The 8,535-nt window shown below is 43.5% G+C and overlaps 1 protein-coding gene across 1 annotated transcript in view; it reads right to left on the reverse strand.

The window, feature by feature from the left end:
- f (espin protein forked) overlaps positions 1 to 8,535 on the reverse strand; it is a 53,235-nt gene extending 44,700 nt beyond the window's left edge. Inside the window, exon 1 of the mRNA XM_033382402.1 lies at positions 8,320 to 8,535. The gene's annotated coding sequence lies outside the window, so the exon portion shown is untranslated. The remainder of the gene's footprint in view (positions 1 to 8,319) is intronic.

The raw sequence follows: 8,535 nt of genomic DNA on the forward strand, positions 1-8,535 counted from the left end.
GGCATTTGCTCTCGAAATCAAATGGAATGGCTCGCAGCAATGCAACGCTAATGGATCGACAATAAACTTGGCTAACAAGTGGAAATGGAAATGGAAGTGGCACCGGCAGGCATTGCCAGCTGTAGCCAGCTGTAGGTTGAACGTACTCGCTCGCCATCAATTTCAGCTCAAATTGTTATCCATTTGGTTGGTGACTTGCTCTGCAGGTGTCCACAACAGGAAGGCATGGTCGGAGTGCGATCTTCGCGTCTGCTATTGTGGGTTAACAGCAGCCTTTGATCTAAATTAATAACTGAAGAAGCTCTGATATTATACGTGTATTCGCCAATTAACGTAAGGTAACGTAATAATAAATACCCTCAGTCGAACAGATAAAGTACGGTTCCGACATCACATTGTACTTCTTTGGAACAAGTTTATCCTTAACTATATCCAGTCGAAGATCTAGATCATCATTGTCTTAACATCCCAATCTAGTCCCAAGCAATATTACCCAATAATCCATAGATTATAGCCAGTGGTCCAGCAGGAAAGTAAATCCCTATTAGTGTTTGTTCTTTGCACGGCACTGTTTGCACTAGACCACATTACATATATCCAGGACCACAGGTGGTCCGCTAACTCTCTTTCGGGTCTTATTTTACGCTTAGCACCACTAAGAGCGCTTTGACGCCATATTTGATGAGAGAGAGCAGAACGAAGCTTTCTGCCGTACTGAAAAAAATAAGACCCGAAAAGAGAGCGCGTTGCGGGAGCGGACCACCCTATGCAGCCGTTCTCTGGCGTCTTTCTTTCTTTCCATCGCTGTCTCGTTGTGACGCGCTCTCGCTTCCATTAGGGCCGCCATGCCCTTGAATTTAGTCTGGACATAGCACTCTCTTATTGCTTTTGCATTCCGAATAGTTCTAAGATCGAGCTTATTAGCCAAGAGACTCGCCATCCTCTCGTCGTAAACCTAGCGCGAACCTTTCGATATCCCTTCGGCTTTGTAGATCTCAAACAAAGCTCAGTAGCTCAACAGCGCTATTAATGCGACAAAACCAGACATTTCGATTTTAGTGTCGCTTATGTGCGGGATACTCCCTTTTATTGTACTATAAATGTTGCATACCGCCACCCTTCCATGCTGCAAACTCATTTCTGGAGCTTTTCTGTGGGTCCCTATTAATACTTCGGCCTTGTCCAGCCATCACTCACCTCACCACTGTGAGTATCTTTTGGATATTTGATCGCATCTCCGTTTCGTGTGTGACGTTTCGTTGAGATGTGAGCTAATGATGAGCCCTCCAACTGATTGATGATCAGAGTCGGCGTCCGTCTTTGGGACCGACAGCAACAGTTACATAATTACATAAAATTGATTTCGTTGCTCGCCTCCGGATCTGTGCTGCTCCCAAAGCTCCCGAATTGGCCATCCGTGCCTGGGAACGGATGACATCACCCAGCATCATATCGTACAAAAAAAAAAAGAGAAACAAACAACCGAATGCAATCATGATATCTCAGGCAGTGCAGCACGGAATGCGTCGTCTCGGTAATTCCAAATTAGGAATTAAAATAAACACTGTATATGTGTATGGATCTACGTACCTGTGTACATGCTATGCGATCAGACATGCCTGCTCTCAGGCATGCCCAGGAGTGCGAATCACGACAAACATGAACGACTCTGACTACGACTCCGACTCCAACTCCGACTCCGATTGCGGTTGCATTGAGTGAAAGTCTGCGCCTCGGTCGGGTCAAATCAATAAGCCTGGGCGGTGACCCGGTCTTTTTTTTTGGTTTTGGTTTTGGTTTTGGTTTTTCTGTCTGTCTGAGTGGCAGTTAAATGATTTAGTGGAGCGCAGCTCCCTCGTTTAGCGCCCTTCTCGAGGTCTGTTAAGAGCAACACCTTTCGAAACAACGCCTAATTATGTCATTAAAAAAGCATACATACGTCTTTTTTTAGAAATGATTACGACTGCGAACGAATCCGAATATGATCTACTAGTTGCTGGGCTGGGGCCAGCCTTCGACCCAATCTTCCCCATTTCCATGCCGAATATGCTGGCTGCTGCTGACCGCTCAAGTGGTTTTTATTATGGCCATTGCTATTGTTATTGTTATTGCTATTGTTGATTTGCAGTTTGCTTTCGTTTGGGAAGCCGAGCCATCCGGGAGGTAAAAGTGAAGACCGAAAAGTAAAAGCCAAAACGAGAGTGAACTGCGGGCAAAACAAGCTCGAATTGTGATTCGCATTTGGCCATGGCGGCCAACAGGCGGCAGGAGCCGGAAACTTGCGCAAGCTGTGACCCGATCGGAGAGCACGGAAGTGACCGGAGTCTCAGCCAGATGCTGATGCTGCCGCTACCCCACAGTCCATCAATGCTACGAGTATGGATCCCCACATATACCACTATATCATATCATATAAATATGTAATGTATGCACGAATCAAAGGCAAAGGTGGTGTAACAATTTCGTTTTGTTTCGTTGTCACAACGTCTTAATGACAGTCACAACTTTTTTGTTCGCCTCTCGATCGGATTCAGTCATTAAAGTGCCACAAAGCTGCCAACAAAAATGTGTGTTTCGGCAGTTCCCGAAAAATGATAATCTTTCTTTTTTGATGTTTTTTGTTGATTTTTATGTAAGCAAAACCAGAAATTGCAACAGAGACCACTGGCCAGCCGGAGGCGTGGCAACGGCACCAACAACATTGGCGATAACATGACCAGCAGCAGCAGAGGCAGCAGCAGCAGCAGCAGAGACACAGGCAGCATCATCGGCAGTAATCTGCAACAATCTGCAACATCAGCCGGTATCCAGCAACACCAGAAACATGAGCACCATCAAAAACATGAGCATCAGCTTTGTACAACTTGTTGCAGAGACTGTGGCTGTGGCTGGTGTCAAGAGCCTCCTCTCTCCTCGTGTTTTGCCATTTCTCTGGTCAAGCGCCAATTGAGATGTGACAGGCTGTCTGTCTGGTCTGGTCAAGCAATGCCACTACCTGAATACTCTTCAAGCCACAAAAGGTCAGCAGATTCCAGTGCACGAACCCGAAACCCCAGCTGGATTAGTCTTAGCCCCAAGCCCCGTGCCCCTTGCCCCAAGCCCCGTGCCTCATGAGCATCGTGATGAGGCTTGGGAGCGAATAAGTTAGTTGAATTGCCTGTCGTGATTATGCGATTGTAGCCATGATATATAGCCCCTTTAATCTCTTAAGTTTTAATTTGGCTGTCTGGCTTATACAGTTGCCATTTTTGGTTTTTCAGTTTTTCAATTTCTGCTGTACTGCCATGTACCTGCACAAATAATGGGAAAGATATAGGATAAACATGGAATTATGGAGTCTTTGGCACTGCCAGAGGGTCTCCGCATATTCGTGGCTAAGTTGGTAACGGGAATTTAGATTTGTCCGCCCGACACCTGACACTGATGCATCATGACAAGAATGAAGATGCTGCGATGCATCTCTAGCAGAGAAACGGAATAGCAACGGGCGTGGCCTCAGGTCGAAAAGGGGCAAAAGATTACAGGATTATTGGAACTCTCATTCGGAAGAGATAACACAATTCGGAATTCAGTTGCCAAAGCCAAAAGCTGCACATCTAGCACAGCTTCTACTTTGCATAGTATATGTATAGATTATAGGAAGACAGCTCTGAAAAGTTGTTTCATTTGGGCCCAAATAAGCAATTTGTTAGCCAGAAAGTTAAAGCCATTTCTTTAGATACTTTTCCAATGATGTATGTTTGATCACAATGGAAGTCCCAGACAAGTGTTATATAAATCACAAGATCTTCGATAACCGTTCGTTCCATCACAGCATTTGATCGCCTTCTTCGCCTAATCGCATTATATGTCATATCGCATTGGATCGGATCATGTCGCATCGAAATGCGTTTGAAAGTTACTAGTTTTCCAGTTCAAACAGAAACATTTGTCTGCCCTTTATTGATTGGGGGGCAGCTGTTGGCATTGTGCTGAGTTATTGGGAGGCCGATTATGAACGATGCCCGTCTGAGGTTTCACTTTCCAGCCACACAATTACAATAAATGTCTGGGAGTAGGGTACAAATTTGTTTATAAATGTCGGATGGTATTTATTTGTTGACTCCGTCATCGATTTGTCATTGTTCGGCTGGTGCCAAGCTCCCAAATTTACGATACTTGTGACAATTTAGCTTTCCTCTCCCCAAATCTCTCGCCGGGCCGAAGGTGAAGGGTTGACAATGGGCCACAGAATGGCCTGGTATGGCAACAAAAGATCAAAAGACAACATCAAAACTAAGCGATTCCAATTCGAAAGCGAGCAGAAAGATACCGAAGGAAAAAACCCCGCACGCACACAAAATTTATGCATAATTTCTGTGACAAATGCCACAAAGGCCGCGAAGAGACAACAAATTGTGAACCAGAAAGCGCCGCATGGAAAGTGTGAAAAGTGCAGTCGACGGACGCTGCTGCTCAAATGGAAGTCCGACACCATTGATAATTATGTTAATTGTTTGCTGAAGAGACCCCAATCCCAAGAAAAGGGTATGGGGACTGGCGACTAGGGACTGAGGACTGGCACTGGCATTGGCACTGAGAAATGAAAAATATGATGTGTTCGGCAATAAATAAATTTTCACATTGACAAAAGACCCAGAAAAAGGGGCGCTGATGGGGGCCTCTAGCCATCTCAGTTTTGTATTGTTCAAGTACTCGTACTCCCCACAACAGAAGCAACAGCAGTCACAGTAGTAACAGTAACTTTCATTCTTAGACTGTTGATTTGATACAACCGAAAGATACCCATTTGTTGCGCTATACGCCCCCCTCTCTGCCCCTCTCTGCCCCAGTGTGCCTTTCCTTTTCCACTGCACTGTGGGGCCGCGCCATTTGTTATTTTCTGGCACTTATTTTCAGTGTTTTTGGGTTGCCAGAGAGCGCTTCTTGATTATATGGTACCAGCTATTGCAGCTATTGCTGACAGATACAAGCCACAAAGATGCACAACTGCCAACCGCAAGGCAACAAAACAACAAAACAACCAACGACACCCCAAGGGGGAGGGCGTTGACAGAGCAGCACCGAACAAGTGAATACTCTAGAATACGCTTTAATGATTAAAACCTAAGTTGGCCCCTCGATAGCTAGCAGGGTTCCATCGATAGTCTATTGATTCTTTTAACCACGGCATCAGCCCGATAGGTTCTGCTCCATTTTAAAAGAGAGCTAGTATCTTTGGCAAGATTTTATCAAGAGTTTGATAGTTCAGTTTAATATATAAATATTTAAATATGTGAATATGTACTAGGATAAGTACACCTCCACTAAACTGATTTTAATACAACACCAATGAGGAATACTGGTTAAGCAGTAACTGAAAAATGCAACAGCATCCAAGAATATTTACTTAATTCTACCATCCTTCATTCTATCTATCTTATTCTGTTACATAGATAATATGAATGTAGTTCCATAGCAGTCTTGGGCATCAAAAAAGCTGGATAAATTATAGTTTAAGAATCTTTTAATTAAGGTCTCAGTAGTAAACTTTAAATAAAGCAGTAGGAAACATTTTGTGAGATGTTTTCGCAATCTTTATATAGGCCATAGTTTCCATAGTCCAGAGCCTTATATCTTTGTATTGTATTCCAAATATTTATATATTATAATTGACAACTTTGAACATACTTTTATACCTATTCGAAGCCCACAAATCTATCGTTATCTTCTGACTTCTTTCTGCTACTTTTGCCAGACAAGGTTCTCGAGCAAGTGAAAATACCCGCACATCATCAACAGACCCAACTTGATCATGATCATGGACCTGAGCTCGACTGCGTTGCTGGTTACACGATAGCTTCTGCTGCCCCTCCATCCTCGCCTGCTGCTGCTGGGTCTTCTGTAGCCTACCCTCCAGTACCAGTACCAGAGTACCTGTACTCTGTCGTAGCTCTGGCGGAGCAATTATGATCCGCTAGCTTAACTTTACTCTCAGTTAGCTTGTTCAGAGGCATGTCAACGCCTAGGACAGCGATGGGTGGCACCCAGCACTCAACAACCAGCGACCCGCCAATCCATTCCGGAATTCTTGGAAGTACTTCTCGGGCAGCGATCCCGAAGCGAAGATTTCCCATCGGCGAATGTTGGGAAAAAGTCCCCACTTATGCAAAATGAACGGGCGAGATTTATTTTAATCATTGTTGCCACCGATGTGCCGATGTGTAAAAGTGAAAATGCCCCGGCCCGGCTGAAATGTATGCAGCCGGTGCGGTGCGGTGCGGTGCGGTGCGGTGCTCGTGGTGTTGGTGGTGCTGTTGGCGGTGGTGGTGCGTTGGGCGGTGCAAATTATGAAATTAGTATTATGTGAAACGGAGTTAAAAGTGTGATTAAACTGGAGCTGCAGTCAAAGTCAGGGCAGAAAACATACGAGTACGAGTACGAGTACCAGTACCAGTACCAGTATGTATATGAAGCATAAAAATACTCGTACTCGTACGCTTGACGCATAATAAGACCCCCACAAACCCCACCGTCAAGACAATGAAAGTCAACTAAGTACCCAAGTGTATGGGTATGGGTATGGGTGTGTGAGGGGCAATTAATATCATTTGGAGCTTGGATACGAGAGTCTCTGAAACGGAGACGCTGACGGAGTCGGAGTTGGAGTTGGAGACTGTTTTCCATGTGAGCGAGTCGCCCAAATTGAGATACGTTCGCCAAAGGTTAGACCCTTTGATGCTCAGTTTTTAAATGAAACTACCTAAAGACTATGAATATGTTTCGTTGAGATCGGTTGGAACATTTCTAGGTTGGTTCTGGAATATTTAATTCCTGTTTTTCCTAAACCCTGTTTCTGTGTTTGTAAGAGTATCCAGGCAAATCAAAATATATATAGACAGACAGGCAGATCGGGGATGCCTGGGAGCCAAAGAATTTTGTACATTTTCCCGAGCTTCCACAGTGGAATTTTGTGCCTGCAGCGAGTGCTATCATCGAATCTGCATGTCCCTGGCTACCCTCGAGTGAGCGACAACAAAAAACCAAACAACAATCCCCGCGGCTTATTAGCAATGGCACTTAGAACCAGAGTCTGCAGCTGGAGCCACTGGGGCTCGGTACGAAACGGCACGAAACGGCAGGGAGAAAGTCATCCATCTGAATGCACATAGAGACGTTGCGTTGTCACCTGTCGCCCCCGCCACGGCCACCGCCCCCGCCCCCATCGCAAAGCCAACAAAACCGCAAGCGCAGTCAAGTTTGTTGCCCAAGTCTTTTGTTCTGCAAATGCAACAGCAGCAGCGAAAAAAAACCCGTAGCTAGACTCGGTTTAATGGAAAATTGCGTACGGCTCCAATCGTAATCAAAGCAATTTCTAAGTGCCCCGGGCCATGGGGCATTGCCCAAAGCTGACTGAAAATGATTTTGATTTTGATTTTCGATATGCTCGTACATGAAGTGTGGGCCCCACATGAGACCGTAAAAAATAAAAGCCAAATATATGTGCATATATGGTTAATTCATATGTATAAAAGAAAATGAGCTGCTCCGGCAATTAATAGACCATGAACATTTTGCTAGACGAAAGAAAATTGCACAAAGCAAAATCAAGCCGATGCGCACTTATCCACAAATTAAAAAATAAAAAAAATAAAAATAAAAATAGAAAAAAGAAGGCTTGCCAAAGACTTTCAGTGGTAAAGTATCTTTGAATGTGAATCTATAAATATGAAAGAGCACCTTGGACAATGAGTTTTTGACAATTAATTTGACAATTGTACTTATTCGTATGTGAAATATCTATTGAGTTTGTTGTGCATTTTGATGATGTATGTATTTTGTAAGGAATGGAGATTAAGTAGTAGTAGATTATACTAGAATTATCCAGTCTTGGCTCGAACAAAACGTTAGTAAAACCGCCAGAAAATACAGTCTCCCTGCTTTCATGTTCTCAACCAGGAAAATACGAACTGTATGAACTTAATAACTGATCACAGAATTGTGATTAAAACACACAAAATGGAACAAGCGGATTTTAGGCATGGCTGGTTTTGCAAGCCCTAAGACGGGATCATGATTTTTGCGATTTTATTGAGCCTTTTTTGAGGCTAAAACATCGGAGTCCTTTTCAATATTTCGCCTGTTCAGTTGAGACGATTATAGGCCTAGTCACTTGTAGAGTTTGCAATCGATAGCAAATATTTTGACTGCGAAAAATACTACCGGACTACGAGGTTTGTTTCTAGGAGCGTAATAATAGTACTCCTAATAGTGTTCCTTGTTTTTTTTAATTACTTTTAGATATATTTATGCACATTCCGATGGTTTTCTTAAGCTTACCTGTCAATTCTTGTCGAATATTAATAACCACTCTCGATCTATTGGCTGTGTATTCCTCTTGGCACCCAAAAGTTATGATTCAGCAAACACTTATCATATTTATCTCGTATTTTTTCTGTATTTCGTAGCTTGGTAATGAAATTTTTTCAATTTCAAACATTTATAAATAGTTGCCGACAATGATTAACGATTATGAAAAGCAACACCAAAAAAATA

The sequence above is a fragment of the Drosophila pseudoobscura genome, chromosome X, assembly GCF_009870125.1.
Source record: "Drosophila pseudoobscura strain MV-25-SWS-2005 chromosome X, UCI_Dpse_MV25, whole genome shotgun sequence".
Lineage (NCBI taxonomy): Eukaryota > Metazoa > Arthropoda > Insecta > Diptera > Drosophilidae > Drosophila > Drosophila pseudoobscura.